Source organism: Schistocerca serialis, chromosome 3 (genome assembly GCF_023864345.2).
Source record: "Schistocerca serialis cubense isolate TAMUIC-IGC-003099 chromosome 3, iqSchSeri2.2, whole genome shotgun sequence".
NCBI lineage: Eukaryota > Metazoa > Arthropoda > Insecta > Orthoptera > Acrididae > Schistocerca > Schistocerca serialis.
In genome coordinates, this window is record NC_064640.1 from 759,827,744 (window position 1) to 759,855,725 (window position 27,982).

A 27,982-nucleotide genomic window follows, 5' to 3' on the forward strand; every position below is an offset into this window, starting at 1 on the left:
TGCCTTATCCAGATTAAAACCATTATCTCCACTTACTATGTTATCAGGTAATATCATTTCGAAGGCTTCCTTGCAAACTGAATCCCAAAAGGAAGAGGTGGACTTTAGAATCTTCAAGTCACTGTAGTCCATCGAATGACTCGTATCTGTACAATGCTCTGTCACAGATGACTTGTCTGGCTGCAGTAAGCATGTGTATCTTCGGTGTTCCACGCACCTCTCATGAAGGTAAAAACCCACATCCAAACTCTTACTCCTACAACTTCTGAAAAGGCTGAAACCAGAGATTTTTCTGGCGTGTCCACAGATAGCCCTCCGATGTGGTTGCATCTACGATGGAGTTATGTCTGTCGTTGAGCAACGCAAGCCGCCACACCTAAGCAATGTCCACGCTTCATGTCGGAAACTGTGGAATAAAGATTGTTAAATACAAACTACGTGTATTGAGTTTAATTTTAAGATACACACTTACATTGCAAAAATACAAAGACAAAAAGGAAATCACAAAAGGACGAGATCATAAATACTTCCTTAAAATGTAATGTATGTAGTCAAGTGTTCGAAATGCCCATCGTCTATTGCCGTACACGTTTTTAGTCACTGTTTCAAAGACTTCTGGACAGACTGAAGGTAGTACCTTCGATATAGTAGCGTGTGCTGCAACAGTGTGATATTTTAAGTTCTCTTCGGTCGTTAGAATTAGTCTGTAGACTTCGTCTTTGAATTTATCCCAGAGAAAAAACGTTCAGTGGCAACAAATCAGGGGAGTGTGCAGGCCAACTAACGACGCATTCACGTCCTGTAAAGCGACCAGGAAAGAGATGAGTGAGCGCACTCCTAGCCACAAGCTAGTAGTGACCCGATCGCCCATTTTGCTGGTACAGCTTACACTTACGGGGTGACAATTATTGAACCATATGAAGAAAACGTAACTTAGTTACAAACTACGGCGTGCACACACTTTATGCAACATGTAACGCCACTACATATATTCGGATTTAGGTTTATGGACATGTTCGATATGCCTGCCATCATTGGCGATGATGTGGGGCAGACGAATAGCAAAATTCTGGATGTATTCCTAAAGTGCCAGAACATCGATGCTGTCGATGACCTCCGGAATGGCTGTTTCCAGCTCACCAATGGTTACACCTTGTCTTTAATATAGCCTCACAAAAAGAAGTCGCATATGTTCAGATCCGGAGAATACGGCGGCCAATCGAGGCCCATGTCAATGGCCTCTGGGTACCCCAGAGCCAGAATGCGGTCCCCAAAGTGTTCCTCCAGGACATCAAACACTCTCCTGCTTCGATAGGGTCAAGCTCCGTCCTGCATGAACCCCATCTCGTCGAAATCAGGATAACTTTGGATAATGGGGATGAAATCGTCTTCCAAATCCTTCACGTACAGTTCGGTAGTCACTGAGCTATCAAGGAATATCACATCGATTATTCCATGACTGGACATTGCACACCACAGTGCCACCCGTTGAAGATGAACGGACTTCTCGATCGCGAAATGCGGGTTCTCAGTCCTCCAAATCCGCCAGTTTTGTTTATTGACGAACCCATCCAAATGAAAGTGGGCTTCGTCGCTAAACCAAACCATAAAGCGCATACTAATTCCCATCATTCCCCGCGGCCAACCGTGAAGTTTGAACGTCCTAACGCAAACCGTTCAGAAGTTTTGACGATTTTATGGCATATACTTCAATAATTGCCACCCTGTATGTGTACAAAAGTGGTTTACTCTAGTAGAGCCAGTAGACTTCTGTAGGAATTTACGCTCAGCCAGTGCAGATTCTCAGCGGCTCGATAGTGCATATTTCTTGCATCCATCTTTCCATAATTTGTAAAGGCAGCTTCATCAGTAACGAGAATTCTTTAAAGAAACAACTGTCCTGATGTCCCACCAGAACCGAGCCACAGAATTCAACGCGCCGCACAATCCCGCTGGTTAAGCTGCTGGTGAAGTGACACGTGATACGCATGGAAGATGTCTGCACCAAAAACGCGAACAACGCTAGGCTGACTTATTTCAGAGGCACTTGTAATTTCTCTGTAGTTACCATGTGGACTATGAGCAACAGCTGGCAGGACGTTTACACTATCTGATCAAAAGTGTCCGGCCAACCCCTGTGTAATGCGCAACTGACCACTAGATGTCACGAGAGGCGAACTCGCCAATGTAAAAGGAGGGAGGGGGTATTCTGTTGTCAGTAGACAAGCAGTAATAGCAGAATGGGTCGGTCAGGAGGGTTCAGTGATTTCGAACATGTGTAGGTCGCTGGATATCAGCAGAATAACAAAGCCATCAGGAACATTTCAGTCCTTCTATAACTGCTCAAGTCGACTGTTGGTGCTGTGATTGTGAAGTGGAAAGAGGAAGGAACATCCACAGATAAACCAAGACCAAGAAGACCTCGTGTACAGACTGAAAGGGCTGGTCAAGCATTGCGTAGATTGGTAGTAAAAAATGACGTGAAATCTGCGGAAGGAATGACTTTTGAATTCCAGCGTGCTGCCAGTAGTCTAGTTAGCACAGTGAGAGCTCGTAGGGAGTTAAAAAGGATGGGGTACAAAGGTTGAGCGCCATCTGATAACCCACACATATCTGTAGTCAATGCTAAGCGACACTGGAGGAAGTGTGAAGAGCGAAGTCACTACGAGTGACTTGGAGTGATGAATATATCTTTTGGCACCCGGATGAACGGGTTTGGGCCTGGCGAAAGCCTGGAGAACGTTACCTGTTATTGGGTGTAGTGCGAACCGTGACGTACGGAGGAAGCGGCGCTACGGAATGGATTGTTTTTCGTGACTGGAATGTGGTCTCCTTATTGCGCTTAAGAAAACACTAAATGCGGAAAGATATGGACACATTTTACAGCCTTGCGTGTTGCGTACAGTAGGAGAACAGTTCGAATACGATGGCTGCTGATATCTGCGTCACAATGCACCCTGTTATAAAGCAGCATTTGTTAGGCATTCCTGAAATGAACTGGCCTGCCTAGAGCCCCGACCAGAGGGAACACATTCAGAATCAGAGAACGTCTAATTAGTTGTAGACCCCCAGTGTCCGACATCACTACCTGGTCTGTTTTGGGTTCTTAAGGAAGAGTGGGCTGGCATAGACATTAAGACAACCTCACTGAAAGTGTCCACAACACAGTTAAAGCCATCACATAGGCGAAGGGTAGACACATGTCATATTAATGTCCAATAATAGGTGTTCTGATACACTTGACCAGATAGGGTATTTCGTTCGCCTTGCTCGTTGCAGGCTTGCTCCTTACCCTCCTCGTACCATTCCAGTGCCCTTCCAGGAACAACTTTTAGCATATTCGCAGAACTTTCACTCATGTTGACATCGTCTGTCTGGATACTCTCCTGCGTTGCACATACAGGGTGCGGCGCTTAAATCCGGACAAATTTCAGTTTGAATTTACCGCCATACTGTAGTTCCGCCGGCGACCGTGTTTGTCGTTCTTGAAAGCCAAAGGCATCTAGTAAAGTCAGAACCTCAAAATGGCCTAGATGTTACGGACAAATGCGGAGTACAGCCGAAGAGCTGCAATCATCGAAGATCGGCCCGCTAGGCGTTCGCCCATTGAAATAGTTCGATTCTTCGGGTACCCGAGATCAACTGTTTACGATATTGCTGCCAAGTATAATGCTTCGGAGAAGTCTGGGGAAGGTTCCACTAACCGAACGAGGAAACCTCATTCGAAGAAACGCACGACGCGAACTGCGGCAGTCATCGAAAAGACTCAAGCGCTGATTTCGGAGGACCAGGGGCAATCGCTGAGGAAATTGGCGTCAGTATTGAATGTCAGCGAGCGAACGATGCGTCGGATGGCAGATGAGGACCTCATACGAGCCATTTAGTCCAAAACTGGCACTCGCATAATGTTGACATGTTCTGGTCAAAAGAGTTCTTTCCCACGAGTAGCCCGAATTTGAGCCCCCTTGACTGCTATGTTTGGTGCGTAGTCGAAAGAGTAACCAATAAGACGAGTCACCGCAATGGCGCACCTCTATGCACCGCTATCGAAACAGCATTCGCGAATATGGACAGCGCTGTTTTAAAGGGTGCGTGCGATCGCTCCAGGATAACATTGTACGCGGCCATTGCGGCTGAATGAGGTTACATCGAGTAATGTTAGTCTTGAAAGGTACCACTACTTATATGCAAAAAGATTTTCACTTGTATTTTGTTTTCATAAATTTGCTTTCAAAGCAAGTTTCATTTGTCCAGATTTAAGCGCCACACCCTATATATTTGAACAAAAATCCGCCAGAGCGCGATTTCTTGCATATTCACAGTACAAAAATGTCTGTAATAAAATTTCAACCCTTGCATATTTTCGGCAGAAAACGGACCTCAAAGGAAGGTAACTTGGCAACACTGTTATCAAATGTACGTCAAACATCTTTATTCAGTACTGTGTGACAATGTTGTCCAGTTAGTGGAATGGGTAAAATTCTGCATTAGAACACTCGAGTTCGATTCCCTATCTAAGTGCAATTGTTTTAATTTCCTATTTTAGACTTCTTGATATAGCATCTGGCTTCTTAACTTGCAATACGTAAGTTATAACAGTCCTCATATAAAACACCTGCAATTATTTAGTGCCAACTCAGAAATTAGAGTACAGTAGTGTTCATTATTTCACTTTTAATGACGTATTTTGGTTTTAAACATTTACTTTGTTCTTTTGCATTCACGAAACCCCTCCATGCTACCTTTCCGTTGTTAGCATTGTTTCCTTTTCCTTCAGTTATATCCCTTCCCCCAAAATATAGAAAAGACTCCATCCCCCTTAGTTCTTTGTATATCCCTCCTTGTTTTATCCTAGGTAGTTCCCTTGCAACCATGCAAATCACATAGCCATATCGTATAAGTGTATTGTTTCGCCCCACTTCAACAACTACATTCGAGCCCACTTTCCGGTATAACCTCCACCGTTGATTCTATCGACTGGTATCAGCTATCATGTTGACCACTTTTATGTCCACTACATTGCTTTGGGACATAAAATCACCAGTAGGGCGAGCAACCTGCTAACAAGTAATTACCATATTGTGTTAATGTTTTTGTCATCATGTTGTAACGACTACTTATCTCTTTAGTGTATTATTATTATTATTATTATTATTATTATTATTATTATTATGTTACCTCGATGGATACCCTGTAAAATCTCTTCCATTACAGCTGGCAAACGGCGTAACTGGAATCTGACGCCTTTCGCGAGTGGCAGTGTTTGGTTGAGTAACGCAAAACAAAGCTGTATTTCTATAAGTTATGAATCACACACGCAGCCGACTATTGGTTGGCATCATGGTTGAGAACATCATATGCTACAAGAACCATTTTGCGAAGCATTAATAACTACTGATTATCATTCTGCTTCTCCAAAAGCCCTCAGAAAGTGTTCAGAAATCCTTCACACCGTCGATTTTGACAGGGAATGCGTAGCAGCTTAAAAGTTCAGTTTAAAAAACTCAGTTGATTTTCATAACTCCGTATGTAAGAAAACAAACCTGTACCAGGGATGATGAGCGTTAGAATGAAGCGTTTTCCGTAGCTTTTCCACCAATAAGTAATGTGGACAAGTGATAGCGCACTTCCATACTTCTATTGTAACAGTGGATGCAGCTCTGCTGCAAAGAGTTCAGAGAGGGATGATGCAGCGAGTCGCTAAATGGAGATATGGGAGGTCGATTTGACCATCTGTTCCGAAGACAGTTTGTGTTTTGTGAATGATATGCTGTCACTGATATTATATTTAAAATATTACGATTGGCCGCTCTTATTGTATGGAGTAATTAAGTTTAACATCTCTACATAGATCAGTTTTGTGGTTCAAAAATGGTTCAAATGGCTCTGAGCACTATGGGACTTAACATCAGTGGTCATCAGTCCCCTAGAACTTAGAACTACTTAAACCTAACTAACCTAAGGACATCACACACATCTATGCTCGAGGCAGGATTCGAACCTGCGACCGTAGCGGTCATGCGGTTCCAGACTGAAGCGCCTTTAACCGCACGGCCACACCGGCCGGCTAGTTCTGTGGTTATTTATATCCAGGAGAGTTAGTTTATTTTTAACTGATTATTTCTCTTCATGAATATTTATGACATTTCTGACCAATAACTGTTATTTTCAGGGTTAAAAAATCCTAGTTGTAGGATACGTATTATTAAAAAAGCAGTGTTTATTACAGCATTATTTGGTAGACAAAAATGAAAAATAATTAAAAAATGCCCCTACGCGTGAGATCGAAGTCACGAACTCGAGTATTCAAATGCAATAATTTATCAACTGAACAAACCCCTTTTTTTAAATAAATCTTTTATTGAACTGAAGTACAACAATTCGATGTTTTACGTATGTACACTCTTTGACATAAAACTTGACCGGCGGCCGGCCGCTTCAGAGGCTAAGTCCGCGCCGATCGCGACATGGGACAAAAAAACTGGCCAACTCGCTAATTCTCTAAGTCCGGTTATCTGCACAATCTGGCAACACTGTAGACTGCGGCACTTCCTGGAGGAAAACTTGTCCCATGATAGAGAAACTCTAGGCTGCTTACGCCTGTGGTCTAGCGGTAGCGTGCGTTGTTTCTGTTCATAATGTCAGTGGATCGAGAGCAGCTGACATAAAACATTTTTATAGCCTCTTCTGTCTGAATGCTGAAGACGTGAATGTAATGGTAGCGCAGATTCAATCTATTTCGCTTTGTGACACACCGATATCAAAATTTTATCCAGTAACGATTTTGCGGCAGATTTCCTGCAGACTGTCCTCCTCTGGACGCCGTATGCGGCAAAGCTCCGGGATCCATTTGCTGGCTACTGGCAGCGGCCGTGGCGACAGCAGCGGCGCTGCACTCCCCCGTTCTTTATCGAAAGCGCCTGCTACCGCTCATCGCTTTTGATGATTTAAAACGCTTTATTATTAAATGTTGCTCCACAGAAAATTTCTACAATTTCCATTCACGCTCAAAAGCAACGGAGACAGACGCCCTGATTAGTAGGCGGGTATTATATTACATTAATCGGCAAGAGCTGAGTATGGCCCGAAATTAATTTTATAGACTGGGACGAAATTAAACCACCTCACTACATTCGATGAATTTATAAATGCTTCATACCTCGTTTCTTTTCCTTTCAAACTCAATTATTTGTGCAACTTTTGGTCAATGTTTGGATGTTTTCGTCAAGCCAGAGTGAGCGTCTGTGGTGTAAAGTGTATTACAGTTCTTGTTTCATTCCTTATGGTAAGTCTATGCGATAAACTGTGTGAATACCTTGCAATGCATGCTCTGTAGCAGTGCAGGAACACTGCACATTTGGAGTTCCATGTATGGGTTCATGAAGTATTTATTGTTGATCGGAAGTGATAGTTAAGGTCATCAGATTTAAACCAGAAAAATTTGTCGTTTTGAAGGTTTCAGAGAACGGAAAGGAATTGCTAACGCCGGTGTTAGAAAACGTCTACAGTTAAATGCTATTGCAAAAATTTAGAAGAAGGGAACTACATTAATGAACATGTGCACTTCATAAACAACCTTCTGACATGTTAGACCTATATGATGAACAAAGCTCAAATTTATATCGTTGACAGTCGTTTTGAATCTTTTCAGGGTCTATTTTACAGTGAAGCACCTTGGAATTCGCAAAGCAGAAATCCATGATATTAACTTAATTTACTAAGTCGAAATCGGACGAAGATTGATGTTTAAAGGCATTCTTCAGATTTCGCATAAGAAATTTTTACTAGCAGTTTGCAACTCCATTAATTAAAATGGAAAATAAAAGGTTGTACTCAGCGGCTTCTACCGTGATTCGAACTGCTATGTCTTATAGTACAAGCACTGCAACGCACAAGGGAACCTCTGAGCTAACGACACACTGGCGGCCAGAGGCGGAATATAGTCACTGCGATGTTGCCTGAGTCTCAAAACGCAACCTTAAACACACGAACAGAGGAGGTGGAGATTACTGTTTTAACGTCCCGTCGACAACGATGTCATCAGAGACGGAGCACAAGCTCGGATTAGGGAAGGATGGGGAAGGAAATCGGCCGTGCCCTTCCTAAGGAACCATCCCGGCATTTGCCTGAAGCGATTTAGGGAAATCATTGAAAACCTAAGTCAGGATGGCCGGGCGCGGGATTGCACCGTCGTCCTCCCGAATGCACACACAAACAGGTGTAACTTATGTGAAGAACGCCATGCTTGGAGTCCAGAAATTAAATATACTTTCTAATTGTGTCATCTTGCAGTGGATTATATCGTACGAGTCTTCGATGTGGAAAACGAATGTCAAGTGAATTTAGCGAGGTAACGCCGACCTACACCCGGAAGTAAATGCACTATCAGAGTGTTGACAAATACTTGCTACGACGCTGCCATTTCTAGGCTCTCTGACGAGGCAGCTCTTCAGCGAAATGCTTGCCGTGATTCTCCGATACGGTTCTTCAGAGTGGAGACGCGTGCGCACGTTTGGTTTTTATGCGGCGTTCTCCCCTGATGGTTTCTGACGTCGCCTTCTGGGCTATGTATACATATGAGACATTCAATTATCATTAATCCAGAATGATACAAGTTTCAGCTTCCGGTGTGGAAGAAGGCTGTTGACGCCGACATTATATCATTTCAACGTAGGGAAAGCAAAACGGATCATTCAATGTTTCTCATTCAACATAAAGCATGTGAGATAATTTTCCGTAACGTTCATAATCATCTAAAAATACAAACGAAGTAAAAATACACCGGAAGCTTATTCGAATTGAATATAACGCTTTGCACCTCGATGTCGAATTTGTCCACTTGCAATCTTTTGCAGCATACACATAGAATGTCATGATTACCACGAGAATGAAGAAATATGTTGGTAAGGATGGAAGCAAGAAGAGACGCAGTCAACAAATATTCTATTCCTCATGGCATTCATTTCATTTGACACGTAAGAAGAGGTAAAGCGGGAATTTACTTTCGTTAACACGAAAGATATGCCGCACATATTGATAACGAGGAAGTCTGCGTCTTCATACGTTTCCTCCTTGAAATCTGTATGCTCTATTATATACTAAGTAGCCCGATCATTGTTTCAGTAATGTTACCCTCTTGTTTGACCCCGTAACGATGAACAGATTCCAAATGCACGTCTCCCTTCCTGGGTTGTTTTTTGTGTTTTATTGCTTGGAATTCCTGAAGCAGACCACTGTGCCTTCCCCCCTCGTGGGTTAGGTCCCAAAACTAAACCGCTTTGTATCCAATGGCATAATTTATTCAGACAGCATCGGCATAAGACTATCAAACAAAGCCTTCCATTTACAGTTGCAGCACTCTAACCAGCACTGACCAAAGTGTAATCCACGGTCATGGTCCTAAATTACCAGCTGTCTGCTACTGTGGCAAAGTCCGTACTACACTGTCGATTCCGCAGCACCATTTTATCTGGTAACACTGTGTAGTTGCACAGTTGTGCTACCAGGTCTGTCCTCACACTGTCAACTTTATGTATCTCACTTCTCCTGTAGCGTAGATCACGAGGAGCCGAAGTAAATGAGTGTATTCTGCATGACGTAACATTCAGTATTCCCTTCTTTCATAGCCACTCTTCATGTGCATCGATACCAAATAGGAATGCGAAAACTCTTGCGAGTGAGAGAATGACAATAACAATCGTGACAAGAACAAGCAAATAATGAATGATGTTTATTCCAACGCAGAACGAGAATGGCTTTAAATATAAAAATCTGTATCTATATCTATATCCATATCTATTGATCTTTGAGTTGGCACAATGCAAATATATTCTTAGCATTTAGTTACTGAATTTAGTTCTGGATGTTTGCAGAGAAAAGGAAAAGTCGGTACTTCTCGCTAGTGTAATATAATGTGAACCAGCAACTACCCTTTCCTTAGAACACGACTCAAGCAGGTCCTCAAGTAGGTAGCAAGGCACTGCTGCCTTCTGTTCCCTGACATTGCTCTGATGACGGTTAATGTAGATAGTTCCGATTATGAAATACAAAACGTATTGCAGGTTAGTTCCTAGGATAGTAACATTAAATTTGCGTTGTAGACGGCACATGAACGTGACGACTATCCATATTACTCATCAATATAAAAAGACAATATTTAGGGAATTTAGCAGGATTACTCAAAATGAATTCTGAAATTGGGTGACTGACTGCACAGGTGCTAAACGTCGTCAAGAGTATACGATGTCCTAATCGCATTAGGAATATGAAGATCGTCTTCGACAGCTCGCAACTTTCACATTGCTATCTCCACCCTACTCCAGACAGCCATCGGTGGAGTTGCACGACGTTGCCGATGTTATGGAAGGCCTTCAAACGACAACAGACCACATATTGAAAAATACAAGCGAATTCTCTTGCAGCGTAAGCTTATTGTAACTAATCTAAAAATTATTGGAGAGGAACATTGTCCTATTCAAAAAAAGTAAAATGTTACACACTGTTGACGTCAAACGGACATTATCTATGTCCTGTCTTGTGTCCTACTCATCTATAATATCAAGTGTACTATGAAAATGATTATATATAATGGATGATAGGGTAATGCATTGATACCAGATGGTGGGGGCCGGCCGGTGTGGCCGTGCGGTTCTAGGCGCTTCAGTCTGGAACCGCGTGACCGCTACGGTCGCAGGTTCGAATCCTGCCTCGGGCATGGATGTGAGTGATGTCCTTAGGTTAGTTAGGTTTAAGTAGTTCTAAGTTCTAGGGGACTGATGACCTTAGAAGTTAAGTCCCATAGTGCTCAGAGCCATTTGAACCATTTGAACTATTTAACACAAAATGACATTAAAAATTAAAGTTATTCACGAGCAGCTAGTTGAGAATATGTATGAACATTAAATGACACGACGAACTGAAATAATATGACGAAGAGTTCAGCGCTCACTGGGAATAGAGCCCCACACATATCGTTGTTGACTACACACAAAGAGACGTCAGCTACCGAATTTTTCTCCACCAGCTGCTCAGAGTAGCATCTTGAACTTACAGTCATCTCGCAAATAGTTCTGTGTCTCACTGGGAGTTAAAAACGTCAGATATCGTTAGTGTTGACAACGAATGAAAATACATTAAAAATCAAAATTATTATCCACCAGCAGATAGGTGTTCTCATGATAGAGCTTGATAATACATAATTAAATCTTTAGTGCCGGGCCAGGATTCGATCCCATTCACGCGTAACATGTGAAGGTGTTGAGGAATCTGCAGTTTTGAACAAACAACAAATTGTAGCCGAGCTGTATTGCCACGAAGGGATCAAATTCCGCGTTAAGGGCGGTCTGAGTTGCATTCCCAGTTTAGAACCAATTTTATCGACATACAGAAGCTCAAATAAAAGATGGAATAAGTGTCCTGTGACCATACATAGCGTTTGTGTCGTCACTTGAAATAAATAACTAGTATAAGAAAGGTTACTGGTGATAGAGTTTCTACATGTCGCCACTCCAGACTTTATTGTGGTTCAACCTACCGCCTACTTGGTAAAGAAGGAATATCATCTTTAATGTGAATTTTCAGACCACGCAGCCATTATATCTCCTCACTTGGTGTAGCCAGGAGAGAATGGAATCTGTCTCTCCCTATCTAAAATCATTGACGGAAGTGGGAATCGAACCGAGACCATAGGTATAACAACCTACCATCCGTCCAACAGACCACGAAATCCTCTTCTCTGCGAGTCATTTTTCTATCGTAACGCAGTTGCGCCACACTGGATGAGAATTCTGACACACAGGCTCCCTGTAGTAATTTGCAGCATGTTCAGTAAATTCATTTACTTGGTTGACCGAATCACCATGAACTAGCTGCCTCGGCTACCCAGTGCATACATTCGACTATTTTGTAATCACAGAAATAAAATCACGTAACTGCCACCTACACACAACTGCCAACAGTGTAGGATGCAGAAGTTTAAATAGGAAGTGTTCCTTTCCACTTGAGCTATTCTATTGCGCTATCTGTTACTAGAAAACGTCGTTCAGTCCAAAAGAAAAGCTGTAACTGTTTGTCTCTCAGAAGTCAAGACCTGGCCATATGCATAATCTCACAGTGCTGTGGAATCCAAAAGTTCTGGAGGAATAGTTACCGAGCTCTGGAGCTGCTGTAGCTACGTGTCAGCTTGTAGCATAGATAAGATGTCGCGAGTTCGAATACATTCAGTGCCACATTTTTTAAAACGCAATTCTGCTCTCTGCTGAAGGTATCAATCTAATGGAACTTTGAACATAATTCCCTTCACTTCTCAACCCAAAGTAGTCGCATGTGGAAAAAGGGCTAACTACTGTGACATTTTGTTCTATTCAGGTTTAATAGACAGCAGGCAGCAGATGCATCTCGAAGATGTGCAGGGAGAGCGCATCGTGCCATAATATGTCAGAAAAGTATTTTCTATATTAGCCGTCGTGTGGTAGTGATATTTTATTCTTCTTCAAACTTTGTTTGACAGCTTTAACTCAGAACAAGTTTTCTACATGCATGGAATCAATAAACTGCATGTGCATTGTCAGACTGTCATAGGTAACATCTGAGAATTCGCATATATCGTTGATGATTAATTTCTCTCTCATGTTTACTATTGTTTTAACAACACTAAAGGAGACCTTACGAAAATTGTGCACTGTATTATAAGAAATGAAATAAAACTAACCATGGTAACCTTACGACGAAAGTATCTGTAAACAAGCATGCCTCTATCGACACGAATTAGTAAAATACTACTCACTTAGATTTTGATTGGGTCTGTGTTTAATTGGTATGCTGTGTCATACTCAAGAGGTATGCAAATGTGGCATTTCATAAATATAGTTACGTGTTCCTAGAAACCCAAAATTCGCTTGTCAGCAGCGGAAAGAGGCCTTACCTGTTGTGCAGCATTGTAAGTTTTTCAACATTGCACTATGAGCTGAAAGCATTTTCTTGCGATTTCCTTATTGATGTTTGATCTGACTGCTTGTAGCTCTTTCACAGAAGGGATAAAAACGTTACAGTCAGTGAGACTGGAACTGCGAACCGAAACAGACGCTTTTTCACAGCTCAGCACGTTACCACAGAGCTGGCGAGGAGGTATGGGTCTTAGCTTCCTATTACGAAGGCAATAGTAACTAGAACTCGTAAACCGCTATTTGAATGTCGAGATTAGTTGCGGTTTCCACCTGCAACGACTTTCCTGGGCTGGAAACCGTAAATTTTCAATCTTTTGTTACCCTGCAAGCGATAATAACTCGGATTATTCAATAGAAATGACAGATAAAATCAAGTGAACTTTGAGGCTTAATTCCGCGCACACCAGGAAGTAACTCGTCGATCACAGAGTTGCCAAACATACGTTGCCTTGTTGCCAAATCTCAGTTACAGTACCAGCAGGAAGAAGACGAACCGATGTGATCCTACAGCGGTCTGGGAAGTGACCATAGCTGGTGTCTCCAAGTCACGGCTGCTACGGCCTGGAATACGTAATGCGTCTGATTCGCTTTCTGTAACTAGGTTTAGGGACTGGAGCGTAGTTACTAATAATACTCAGAACTGACTGCAAACTGAGCATCATAAATCAGTAACTCTCATTGTTGTTTTTATATTTCTTTCGTAAGTGTACTCAAAACTAAGAAAGTCATTCACAGGCGTTTTCGTGCCTCGCCGATAGTCGAGCACAACATACAAATAAAAATAAAAAAGAATGTGTGTGTGTGTGTGTGTGTGTGTGTTAGTGAGAGAGAGAGAGAGAAATAAAAAGCAATGAGAGAGAGTGTAAAAAATTGTTGTAAAGAAATTGAATCATGGTATTTAAAGAAATCTTTCATTAAAATGACACGTTCCATATCATTACGAAATGTCGTATTCATGATCTATGGAACAAGAGTTAATCTAATGTAATCTAATCTAATCTAATCACATCATATTGATGATTAGCCATGAAGAGTCATGAATTACCGAAATTTTGGCCAATACCAGTAACCAAATCTAAACTTGAAAATAAAAGACGACAGTTTTTGTAATAAACCGTGACTCCTATCAAGACCCTTTCGTCCCTGTTATCGAACCACGAAAGATGTCTGATATACCTCCATTCTGAAGTAACAACGTGTGCATGCATTTAAAGATGAAGTGCATGATGTGAAGTTCTGTGACGGAGATACGAACCCAACACGTAATCCGATTGTTAACTAAGAAAAATCAAATGTTACGTATCGGTTTTTCTTACGAGCCGCTAGGTGTCTGAATCTAAAATAAGGATACAAACTTTTGTGCCTAAGCGACAATCGAACTGCACACCTACCGTGCATCCACGAATATAGCTTAAGTTTCAGTTGCTTACTCATGAACAGTAAGATGTGTGCGTGTTTGACCAGAAATAACGACACCTGTTGCCATTGTTGGAAACACATGAACAGACATTGAAATTGCGCGTTAATTTTCACTAGCAGGTGGGTGTGCACTTGATAAAGCTAGAAATGAAATTATGAATATTTTTGTACTGGATCAGGTTTCAGACCCACATACTTACCTTTGGAGGAGACCTAGAGAAGATTGCAGTCTTGGGAAAAGGAACGAAATGACTGAACTATACTGCTCCGAGAGAGTCAGATCCTCGAAAGAGGAGATACGAATTCGAATCACAGTCCAGCACCAAATTTTTAAACGTCTCTAGTTCAATCAAGTACAAGTAAAATAAGAGCCCTGTCCCTTTAAACGGCTATCGGTTCATCAAATAAAATAAAATTTTCTAATGTAAGTAAGCTTACTGGCGACTGTATTTCTGTTTACCATGACTTCCGCTGTGTCATTTCCCAACGTAAACCGGCTCTGCCCAGTTGGTAATGAAGGAACGTGATGTTTAATGCGGATTCTGGATTATAACGTCTTTCTCTTGAGGTTACCAGAGGTAAAATAAATCTGTTTGTGCCTCTTAAAAGTAAATACCTGAACCCACGCATTGCACCTGTGATAGCTCGTTCCACCATACCATTGTGGCCACATTACCCAGCCCCAAGAGTGTGCTGTAACGGATGATGTGCTTAGCTTACAAAATTAGTCACGGTGGAAAAAATGCGAGTCTATTAAATGGTCGAGTAGAAGCAAGCTTCTGACGCAGAGATTATGCTATTCTCATGTCATCAGGATGTAAAGACTCTTCTAGGCATCATAGGCTGGATGTGAAGCCATTTTGATTTTTCACAAATTCAGCAAATTTCTTAGTTCGAGAAAATCCACTGTGAAGTGTGAAGTTGCCGGATAATTCGATTATTACTGTTATTATTACTATCATTTTATTCATACCGCTGCTGTAACACAAGTGATTGAACATCATTTAATTCCTTTTGGTCACTATAGATGTAGTTTCCCATGAACAGGTTCTTTCCCTGTCTACGGAATCCTTTTCATGTTAATATCAAACACCAGCAATTATTCGTAGATTACTTTAAAACTAAAGTAATTGACGAAGACGTTACTTGGTAACAAAAACGCACTGCCTTTCTTCACTTACTTTCGCCTAGAAATGGCTATCGAGTACTGACAAACCAAAAGGCAAGAGATCTTACTGCCTTCCGATATACGTTGCTGTTAGTTCTTCCACATGATTTGGTCGACATGACCTGTTTCAAGTTGTGTATGACAGACAGTGTTTTAGAAAATCTATTGTTTCCCTTTGAAATAAACAGAAGTATTTTCATTCTAAGCTGCCCAAGTACAAAATTTTCGCAATATTAGTTCAAATTTAATATTCGCTTCTATATGTAGGAAAGTATTTCACAGTCGCAAAACTCGTATCCGAAACGTTGACCTTACACTTAGTCGCTGACCATAAATTCTAGCTCAGAGTGACACCAGTTTAAATAACCTAATGTAGTGAAGACTGTTTGCCAGTGCTCTTTCTCACCGGAAAATACGCAATTCACTTATTTGGCTCCATAAGTACACTGTAACAGTAATTTCTGTGTGAAATTTGTCAGTAAGCTTTTGCCTTCCAACCGGCAACATACGGCAGAGTACGGCCGGTAAACAATTCACAAACCACGATTTAGTGCCAATAAGACGATTTCTTTAAACATTGTCGAAGCTGAGGGAATTTAGTTTCTGCTTAAATCGTCTTAAGCAGCAACAATCACAGATATCTCAAATAGGAAAAAGCTGAATATCCAGGTACGAAGGTTGTAAAACAAACTTCCCACAGTTTGTGTCAGGTTGATCTTTTGGTCTGATAACACTGCTTAAGTATTTTGTCTAAGAGGTATCACAAGTAGTATCCTTGTAGCTGTGGGAATCATTGGTTGAAAACGAGTTTAACACCAATGGGTACAGTGCTGCTAAATTTTCACAATTAGTCTGAGTTCATCCACAAACTGAGGCATATTTATAATATTGGAGCTAGACTGTGTGTCCTTGTCTTTCTTGAGTGGTCATTGGAAGGCGTTTACACACACGTATACAATACTATGAATACTTCGAACGCTATGGTTAACGTTGCTCTCATAAACTACTTTTTTTTTTAATTCTTCTGGGTCTTCAGCGTGCAATATGTGTTGTAGATACAGTCTCAGACCAAAAAATTGACCGCCGAGTCGTTCACGTAAGCTGGACAATACAGTCGTGCTCCTCTCAGAATTCTATGTCTGGCAATATGCTCGATCTAGCAACATGTAGACTGCGGCACTTCCCAGAGGAAGTCTTGACTCCAGTCTTAGTACATTACTCTTGACTACGACCGTAGTCTTGAGGTAAAACGCGAGACCAGCTAATATGATATTGTAGATTCGCTTGAATTACACTCATAGCTTCAGCACCGAGAGGAAAGGGGCGATAAATATTTTGTCGATATGTGCTTTCGGTCGCCAGACGTCATATTAGCTGGTCTCGCGTTTTACCTGAAGACTACGGTCGTGTTCCAGCAGCGGTTTGAATAAAATGATAGTAATAATAACAGTAATAATCGAATTATCCGGCAACTTCACACTTCACAGTGGATTTTCTCGAACTAAGAAATTTGCTGAATTTGTGAAAAATCAAAATGGCTTCACATCCAGCCTATGATGCCTAGAATAGTCTTTACATCCTGATGACATGAGAATAGCATAATCTCTGCGTCAGAAGCTTGCTTCTACTCGACCATTTAATAGACTCGCATTTTTTCCACCGTGACTAATTTTGTAAGCTAAGCACATCATCCGTTACAGCACACTCTTGGGGCTGGGTAATGTGGCCACAATGGTATGGTGGAACGAGCTATCACAGGTGCAATGCGTGGGTTCAGGCATTTACTTTTAAGAGGCACAAACAGATTTATTTTACGTCTGGTAACCTCAAGAGAAAGACGTTATAATCCAGAATCCGCATTAAACATCACGTTCCTTCATTACCAACTGGGCAGAGCCGGTTTACGTTGGGAAATGATACAGCGGAAGTCATGGTAAACAGAAATACAGTCGCCAGTAAGCTTACTTACATTAGAAAATTTTATTTTATTTGATGAACCGATAGCCGTTTAAAGGGACAGGGCTCTTATTTTACTTGTACTTGATTGAACTAGAGACGTTTAAAAATTTGGTGCTGGACTGTGATTCGAATTCGTATCTCCTCTTTCGAGGATCTGAATCTCTCGGAACAGTATAGTTCAGTCATTTCGTTCCTTTTCCCAAGACTGCAATCTTCTCTAGGTCTCCTCCAAAGGTAAGTATGTGGGTCTGAAACCTGATCCAGTACAAAAATATTCATAATTTCATTTCTAGCTTTATCAAGTGCACACCCACCTGCTAGTGAAAATTAACGCGCAATTTCAATGTCTGTTCATGTGTTTCCAACAATGGCAACAGGTGTCGTTATTTCTGGTCAAACACGCACACATCTTACTGTTCATGAGTAAGCAACTGAAACTTAAGCTATATTCGTGGATGCACGGTAGGTGTGCAGTTCGATTGTCGCTTAGGCACAAAAGTTTGTATCCTTATTTTAGATTCAGACACCTAGCGGCTCGTAAGAAAAACCGATACGTAACATTTGATTTTTCTTAGTTAACAATCGGATTACGTGTTGGGTTCGTATCTCCGTCACAGAACTTCACATCATGCACTTCATCTTTAAATGCATGCACACGTTGTTACTTCAGAGTGGAGGTATATCAGACATCTTTCGTGGTTCGATAACAGGGACGAAAGGGTCTTGATAGGAGTCACGGTTTATTACAAAAACTGTCGTCTTTTATTTTCAAGTTTAGATTTGGTTACTGGTATTGGCCAAAATTTCGGTAATTCATGACTCTTCATGGCTAATCATCAATATGATGTGATTAGATTAGATTAGATTACATTAGATTAACTCTTGTTCCATAGATCATGAATACGACATTTCGTAATGATATGGAATGTGTCATTTTAATGAAAGATTTCTTTAAATACCATGATTCAATTTCTGTACAACAATTTTTTACACTCTCTCTCATTGCTTTTTATTTCTCTCTCTCTCTCTCTCTCACACAAACACACACACACACACACACACACACACACACACACACACACACACACACACACACACACATTCTTTTTTATTTTTATTTGTATGTTGTGCTCGACTATCGGCGATGCACGAAAACGCCTGTGAATGACTTTCTTAGTTTTGAGTACACTTACGAAAGAAATATAAAAACAACAATGAGAGTTACTGATTTATGATGCTCAGTTTGCAGTCAGTTCTGAGTATTATTAGTAACTACGCTCCAGTCCCTAAACCTAGTTACAGAAAGCGAATCAGACGCATTACGTATTCCAGGCCGTAGCAGCCGTGACTTGGAGACACCAGCTATGGTCACTTCCCAGACCGCTGTAGGATCACATCGGTTCGTCTTCTTCCTGCTGGTACTGTAACTGAGATTTGGCAACAAGGCAACGTATGTTTGGCAACTCTGTGATCGACGAGTTACTTCCTGGTGTGCACGGAATTAAGCCTCAAAGTTCACTTGATTTTATCTGTCATTTCTATTGAATAATCCGAGTTATTATCGCTTGCAGGGTAACAAAAGATTGAAAATTTACGGTTTCCAGCCCAGGAAAGTCGTTGCAGGTGGAAACCGCAACTAATCTCGACATTCAAATAGCGGTTTACGAGTTCTAGTTACTATTGCCGTCGTAATAGGAAGCTAAGACCCATACCTCCTCGCCAGCTCTGTGGTAACGTGCTGAGCTGTGAAAAAGCGTCTGTTTCGGTTCGCAGTTCCAGTCTCACTGACTGTAACGTTTTTATCCCTTCTGTGAAAGAGCTACAAGCAGTCAGATCAAACATCAATAAGGAAATCGCAAGAAAATGCTTTCAGCTCATAGTGCAATGTTGAAAAACTTACAATGCTGCACAACAGGTAAGGCCTCTTTCCGCTGCTGACAAGCGAATTTTGGGTTTCTAGGAACACGTAACTATATTTATGAAATGCCACATTTGCATACCTCTTGAGTATGACACAGCATACCAATTAAACACAGACCCAATCAAAATCTAAGTGAGTAGTATTTTACTAATTCGTGTCGATAGAGGCATGCTTGTTTACAGATACTTTCGTCGTAAGGTTACCATGGTTAGTTTTATTTCATTTCTTATAATACAGTACACAATTTTCGTAAGGTCTCCTTTAGTGTTGTTAAAACAATAGTAAACATGAGAGAGAAATTAATCATCAACGATATATGCGAATTCTCAGATGTTACCTATGACAGTCTGACAATGCACATGCAGTTTATTGATTCCATGCATGTAGAAAACTTGTTCTGAGTTAAAGCTGTCAAACAAAGTTTGAAGAAGAATAAAATATCACTACCACACGACGGCTAATATAGAAAATACTTTTCTGACATATTATGGCACGATGCGCTCTCCCTGCACATCTTCGAGATGCATCTGCTGCCTGCTGTCTATTAAACCTGAATAGAACAAAATGTCACAGTAGTTAGCCCTTTTTCCACATGCGACTACTTTGGGTTGAGAAGTGAAGGGAATTATGTTCAAAGTTCCATTAGATTGATACCTGCAGCAGAGAGCAGAATTGCGTTTTAAAAAATGTGGCACTGAATGTATTCGAACTCGCGACATCTTATCTATGCTACAAGCTGACACGTAGCTACAGCAGCTCCAGAGCTCGGTAACTATTCCTCCAGAACTTTTGGATTCCACAGCACTGTGAGATTATGCATATGGCCAGGTCTTGACTTCTGAGAGACAAACAGTTACAGCTTTTCTTTTGGACTGAACGACGTTTTCTAGTAACAGATAGCGCAATAGAATAGCTCAAGTGGAAAGGAACACTTCCTATTTAAACTTCTGCATCCTACACTGTTGGCAGTTGTGTGTAGGTGGCAGTTACGTGATTTTATTTCTGTGATTACAAAATAGTCGAATGTATGCACTGGGTAGCCGAGGCAGCTAGTTCATGGTGATTCGGTCAACCAAGTAAATGAATTTACTGAACATGCTGCAAATTACTACAGGGAGCCTGTGTGTCAGAATTCTCATCCAGTGTGGCGCAACTGCGTTACGATAGAAAAATGACTCGCAGAGAAGAGGATTTCGTGGTCTGTTGGACGGATGGTAGGTTGTTATACCTATGGTCTGGGTTCGATTCCCACTTCCGTCAATGATTTTAGATAGGGAGAGACAGATTCCATTCTCTCCTGGCTACACCAAGTGAGGAGATATAATGGCTGCGTGGTCTGAAAATTCACATTAAAGATGATATTCCTTCTTTACCAAGTAGGCGGTAGGTTGAACCACAATAAAGTCTGGAGTGGCGACATGTAGAAACTCTATCACCAGTAACCTTTCTTATACTAGTTATTTATTTCAAGTGACGACACAAACGCTATGTATGGTCACAGGACACTTATTCCATCTTTTATTTGAGCTTCTGTATGTCGATAAAATTGGTTCTAAACTGGGAATGCAACTCAGACCGCCCTTAACGCGGAATTTGATCCCTTCGTGGCAATACAGCTCGGCTGCAATTTGTTGTTTGTTCAAAACTGCAGATTCCTCAACACCTTCACATGTTACGCGTGAATGGGATCGAATCCTGGCCCGGCACTAAAGATTTAATTATGTATTATCAAGCTCTATCATGAGAACACCTATCTGCTGGTGGATAATAATTTTGATTTTTAATGTATTTTCATTCGTTGTCAACACTAACGATATCTGACGTTTTTAACTCCCAGTGAGACACAGAACTATTTGCGAGATGACTGTAAGTTCAAGATGCTACTCTGAGCAGCTGGTGGAGAAAAATTCGGTAGCTGACGTCTCTTTGTGTGTAGTCAACAACGATATGTGTGGGGCTCTATTCCCAGTGAGCGCTGAACTCTTCGTCATATTATTTCAGTTCGTCGTGTCATTTAATGTTCATACATATTCTCAACTAGATGCTCGTGAATAACTTTAATTTTTAATGTCATTTTGTGTTAAATAGTTCAAATGGTTCAAATGGCTCTGAGCACTATGGGACTTAACTTCTAAGGTCATCAGTCCCCTAGAACTTAGAACTACTTAAACCTAACTAACCTAAGGACATCACTCACATCCATGCCCGAGGCAGGATTCGAACCTGCGACCGTAGCGGTCACGCGGTTCCAGACTGAAGCGCCTAGAACCGCACGGCCACACCGGCCGGCCCCCACCATCTGGTATCAATGCATTACCCTATCATCCATTATATATAATCATTTTCATAGTACACTTGATATTATAGATGAGTAGGACACAAGACAGGACATAGATAATGTCCGTTTGACGTCAACAGTGTAACATTTAACTTTTTTTGAATAGGACAATGTTCCTCTCCAATAATTTTTAGATTAGTTACAATAAGCTTACGCTGCAAGAGAATTCGCTTGTATTTTTCAATATGTGGTCTGTTGTCGGTTTGAAGGCCTTCGATAACATCGGCAACGTCGTGCAACTCCACCTAGGGCTGTCTGGAGTAGGGTGCAGATAGCAATGTGAAAGTTGCGAGCTGTCGAAGACGATCTTCATATTCCTAATGCGATTAGGACATCGTATACTCTTGACGACGTTTAGCACCTGTGCAGTCAGTCACCCAATTTCAGAATTCATTTTGAGTAATCCTGCTAAATTCCCTAAATATTGTCTTTTTATATTGATGAGTAATATGGATAGTCGTCACGTTCATGTGCCGTCTACAACGCAAATTTAATGTTACTATCCTAGGAACTAACCTGCAATACGTTTTGTATTTCATAATCGGAACTATCTGCATTAACCGTCATCAGAGCAATGTCAGGGAACAGAATGCAGCAGTGCCTTGCTACCTACTTGAGGACCTGCTTGAGTCGTGTTCTAAGGAAAGGGTAGTTGCTGGTTCACATTATATTACACTAGCGAGAAGTACCGACTTTTCCTTTTCTCTGCAAACATCCAGAACTAAATTCAGTAACTAAATGCTAAGAATATATTTGCATTGTGCCAACTCAAAGATCAATAGATATGGATATAGATATAGATACAGATTTTTATATTTAAAGCCATTCTCGTTCTGCGTTGGAATAAACATCATTCATTATTTGCTTGTTCTTGTCACGATTGTTATTGTCATTCTCTCACTCGCAAGAGTTTTCGCATTCCTATTTGGTATCGATGCACATGAAGAGTGGCTATGAAAGAAGGGAATACTGAATGTTACGTCATGTAGAATACACTCATTTACTTCGGCTCCTCGTGATCTACGCTACAGGAGAAGTGAGATACATAAAGTTGACAGTGTGAGGACAGACCTGGTAGCACAACTGTGCAACTACACAGTGTTACCAGATAAAATGGTGCTGCGGAATCGACAGTGTAGTACGGACTTTGCCACAGTAGCAGACAGCTGGTAATTTAGGACCATGACCGTGGATTACACTTTGGTCAGTGCTGGTTAGAGTGCTGCAACTGTAAATGGAAGGCTTTGTTTGATAGTCTTATGCCGATGCTGTCTGAATAAATTATGCCATTGGATACAAAGCGGTTTAGTTTTGAGACCTACCCCCCAGAGGGGGGAAGGCACAGTGGTCTGCTTCAGGAATTCCAAGCAATAAAACACAAAAAACAACCCAGGAAGGGAGACGTGCATTTGGAATCTGTTCATCGTTACGGGGTCAAACAAGAGGGTAACATTACTGAAACAATGATCGGGCTACTTAGTATATAATAGAGCATACAGATTTCAAGGAGGAAACGTATGAAGACGCTGACTTCCTCGTTATCAATATGTGCGGCATATCTTTCGTGTTAACGAAAGTAAATTCCCGCTTTACCTCTTCTTACGTGTCAAATGAAATGAATGCCATGAGGAATAGAATATTTGTTGACTGCGTCTCTTCTTGCTTCCATCCTTACCAACATATTTCTTCATTCTCGTGGTAATCATGACATTCTATGTGTATGCTGCAAAAGATTGCAAGTGGACAAATTCGACATCGAGGTGCAAAGCGTCATATTCAATTCGAATAAGCTTCCGGTGTATTTTTACTTCGTTTGTATTTTTAGATGATTATGAACGTTACGGAAAATTATCTCACATGCTTTATGTTGAATGAGAAACATTGAATGATCCGTTTTGCTTTCCCTACGTTGAAATGATATAATGTCGGCGTCAACAGCCTTCTTCCACGCCGGAAGCTGAAACTTGTATCATTCTGGATTAATGATAATTGAATGTCTCATATGTATACATAGCGCAGAAGGCGACGTCAGAAACCATCAGGGGAGAACGCCGCATAAAAACCAAACGTGCGCGCGCGTCTCCACTCTGAAGAACCGTATCGGAGAATCACGGCAAGCATTTCGCTGAAGAGCTGCCTCGTCAGAGAGCCTAGAAATGGCAGCGTCGTAGCAAGTATTTGTCAACACTCTGATAGTGCATTTACTTCCGGGTATAGGTCGGCGTTACCTCGCTAAATTCACTTGACATTCGTTTTCCACATCGAAGACTCGTACGATATAATCCACTGCAAGATGACACAATTAGAAAGTATATTTAATTTCTGGACTCCAAGCATGGCGTTCTTCACATAAGTAACACCTGTTTGTGTGTGCATTCGGGAGGACGACGGTGCAATCCCGCGCCCGGCCATCCTGACTTAGGTTTTCAATGATTTCCCTAAATCGCTTCAGGCAAATGCCGGGATGGTTCCTTAGGAAGGGCACGGCCGATTTCCTTCCCCATCCTTCCCTAATCCGAGCTTGTGCTCCGTCTCTGATGACATCGTTGTCGACGGGACGTTAAAACAGTAATCTCCACCTCCTCTGTTCGTGTGTTTAAGGTTGCGTTTTGAGACTCAGGCAACATCGCAGTGACTATATTCCGCCTCTGGCCGCCAGTGTGTCGTTAGCTCAGAGGTTCCCTTGTGCGTTGCAGTGCTTGTACTATAAGACATAGCAGTTCGAATCACGGTAGAAGCCGCTGAGTACATCCTTTTATTTTCCATTTTAATTAATGGAGTTGCAAACTGCTAGTAAAAATTTCTTATGCGAAATCTGAAGAATGCCTTTAAACATCAATCTTCGTCCGATTTCGACTTAGTAAATTAAGTTAATATCATGGATTTCTGCTTTGCGAATTCCAAGGTGCTTCACTGTAAAATAGACCCTGAAAAGATTCAAACCGACTGTCAATGATATAAATTTGAGCTTTGTTCGTCATATAGGTCTAACATGTCAGAAGGTTGTTTATGAAGTGCACATGTTCATTAATGTAGTTCCCTTCTTCTAAATTTTTGCAATAGCATTTAACTGTAGACGTTTTCTAACACCGACGTTAGCAAATCCTTTCCGTTCTCTGAAACCTTCAAAACGACAAATTTTTCTGGTTTAAATCTGATGACCTTAACTATCACTTCCGATCAACAATAAGTACTTCATGAACCCATACATGGAACTCCAAATATGCAGTGTTCCTGCACTGCTACAGAGCATGCATTGCAAGGTATTCACACAGTTTATCGCATAGACTTACCATAAGGAATGAAACAAGAACTGTAATACACTTTACACCACAGACGCTCACTCTGGCTTGACGAAAACATCCAAACATTGACCAAAAGTTGCACAAATAATTGCGTTTGAAAGGAAAAGAAACGAGGTATGAAGCATTTATAAATTCATAGAATGTAGTGAGGTGGTTTAATTTCGTCCCAGTCTATAAAATTAATTTCGGGCCATACTCAGCTCTTGCCGATTAATGTAATATAATACCCGCCTACTAATCAGGGCGTCTGTCTCCGTTGCTTTTGAGCGTGAATGGAAATTGTAGAAATTTTCTGTGGAGCAACATTTAATAATAAAGCGTTTTAAATCATCAAAAGCGATGAGCGGTAGCAGGCGCTTTCGATAAAGAACGGGGGAGTGCAGCGCCGCTGCTGTCGCCACAGCCGCTGCCAGTAGCCAGCAAATGGATCCCGGAGCTTTGTCGCATACGGCGTCCAGAGGAGGACAGTCTGCAGGAAATCTGCCGCAAAATCGTTACTGGATAAAATTTTGATATCGGTGTGTCACAAAGCGAAATAGATTGAATCTTCGCTACCATTACATTCACGTCTTCAGCATTCAGACAGAAGAGGCTATAAAAATATTTTATACCAGCTGCTCTCGATCCACTGACATTATGAACAGAAACAACGCACGCTACCGCTAGACCACAGGCGTAATCTGCCTAGAGTTCTTCTATCATGGGACAAGTTTTCCTCCAGGAAGTGCCGCAGTCTACAGTGTTGCCAGATTGTGCAGATAACCGGACTTAGAGAATTAGCGAGTTGGCCAGTTTTTTTGTCCCATGTCGCGATCGGCGCGGACTTAGCCTCTGAAGCGGCCGGCCGCCGGTCAAGTTTTATGTCAAAGAGTGTACATGCATAGCTTAACCATCACTGGTATATCCTCAAAACTATTTACATTAAACAAGAAATTGACTATTATTACAATAATGAAACAGGAACACCGCCTAAGAATGAAGAGGTTGTGGGAAGACAAAAAGAAGAATTAAACAAGAAAAAAATGAATAATCATGTGATATTCAAGTTCAGCACTGCCCTGGACCCAAAAATGTGTAATAATATTAATAATAACACATTTTTGCCTTCAGGGCAGTGATTAACTTGAATGTTACATGATTATTCATTTTTCTTGTTTCCTCCTCCTTTTTCTCTTCCCAAAACCTCTTCATCCTTAGGTTGTGTGCATGTTTCCTTTGTTCAGTCCATATTTTGCCTGTTTCCTTCCTTTCTTTTACTTCAAATTGCGTGTTCATAATTTTGTTTCTGAATTTGTCTCTTTCACTTATCATTTCTATATTGATGCCTGCTTGTTTCAGGTCTTCTTCTATTTCTTGAAACCAATTGGTTTTTGTGATTGAACTATGTACTACATCAAAAACCCTCTTTGTGAGTCTGTTGTTATTCATTCTATGTATGTGTCCATAGAATGTAAGTCGACGTTTTCTGATCATGTCTGTGAGCCTGTCTGTGTGTTCATATAATTCTTTGGTTGGTCTCTTCATCCATATACCATCTCTGTGTACTGTTCCAAAAATTTTTCTGAGGCTTTTACGTTCTTTTTTTCTGTCCCTGTGACCCCTGATGATGTTTCGATTGTGGTCGTTTCTGATGCGTAGAGTGCTTCTGGTAGTACAACTGTAATGTGGTGCCTGAGTTTAGTCTTATCTTGAAATACACTCCTGGAAATGGAAAAAAGAACACATTGACACCGGTGTGTCAGACCCACCATACTTGCTCCGGACACTGCGAGAGGGCTGTACAGGCAATGATCACACGCACGGCACAGCGGACACACCAGGAACCGCGGTGTTGGCCGTCGAATGGCGCTAGCTGCGCAGCATTTGCGCACCGCCGCCGTCAGTGTCAGCCAGTTTGCCGTGGCATACGGAGCTCCATCGCAGTCTTTAACACTGGTAGCATGCCGCGACAGCGTGGACGTGAACCGTATGTGCAGTTGACGGACTTTGAGCGAGGGCGTATAGTGGGCATGCGGGAGGCCGGGTGGACGTACCGCCGAATTGCTCAACACGTGGGGCGTGAGGTCCCCACAGTACATCGATGTTGTCGCCAGTGGTCGGCGGAAGGTGCACGTGCCCGTCGACCTGGGACCGGACCGCAGCGACGCACGAATGCACGCCAAGACCGTAGGATTCTACGCAGTGCCGTAGGGGACCGCACCGCCACTTCCCAGCAAATTAGGGACACTGTTGCTCCTGGGGTATCGGCGAGGACCATTCGCAACCGTCTCCATGAAGCTGGCTACGGTCCCGCACACCGTTAGGCCGTCTTCCGCTCACGCCCCAACATCGTGCAGCCCGCCTCCAGTGGTGTCGCGACAGGCGTGAATGGAGGGACGAATGGAGACGTGTCGTCTTCAGCGATGAGAGTCGCTTCTGCCTTGGTGCCAATGATGGTCCTATGCGTGTTTGGCGCCGTGCAGGTGAGCGCCACAATCAGGACTGCATACGACCGAGGCACACAGGGCCAACACCCGGCATCGTGGTGTGGGGAGCGATCTCCTACACTGGCCGTACACCACTGGTGATCGTCGAGGGGACACTGAATAGTGCACGGTACATCCAAACCGTCATCGAACCCATCGTTCTACCATTCCTAGACCGGCAAGGGAACTTGCTGTTCCAACAGGACAATGCACGTCCGCATGTATCCCGTGCCACCCAACGTGCTCTAGAAGGTGTAAGTCAACTACCCTGGCCAGCAAGATCTCCGGATCTGTCCCCCATTGAGCATGTTTGGGACTGGATGAAGCGTCGTCTCACGCGGTCTGCACGTCCAGCACGAACGCTGGTCCAACTGAGGCGCCAGGTGGAAATGGCATGGCAAGCCGTTCCACAGGACTACATCCAGCATCTCTACGATCGTCTCCATGGGAGAATAGCAGCCTG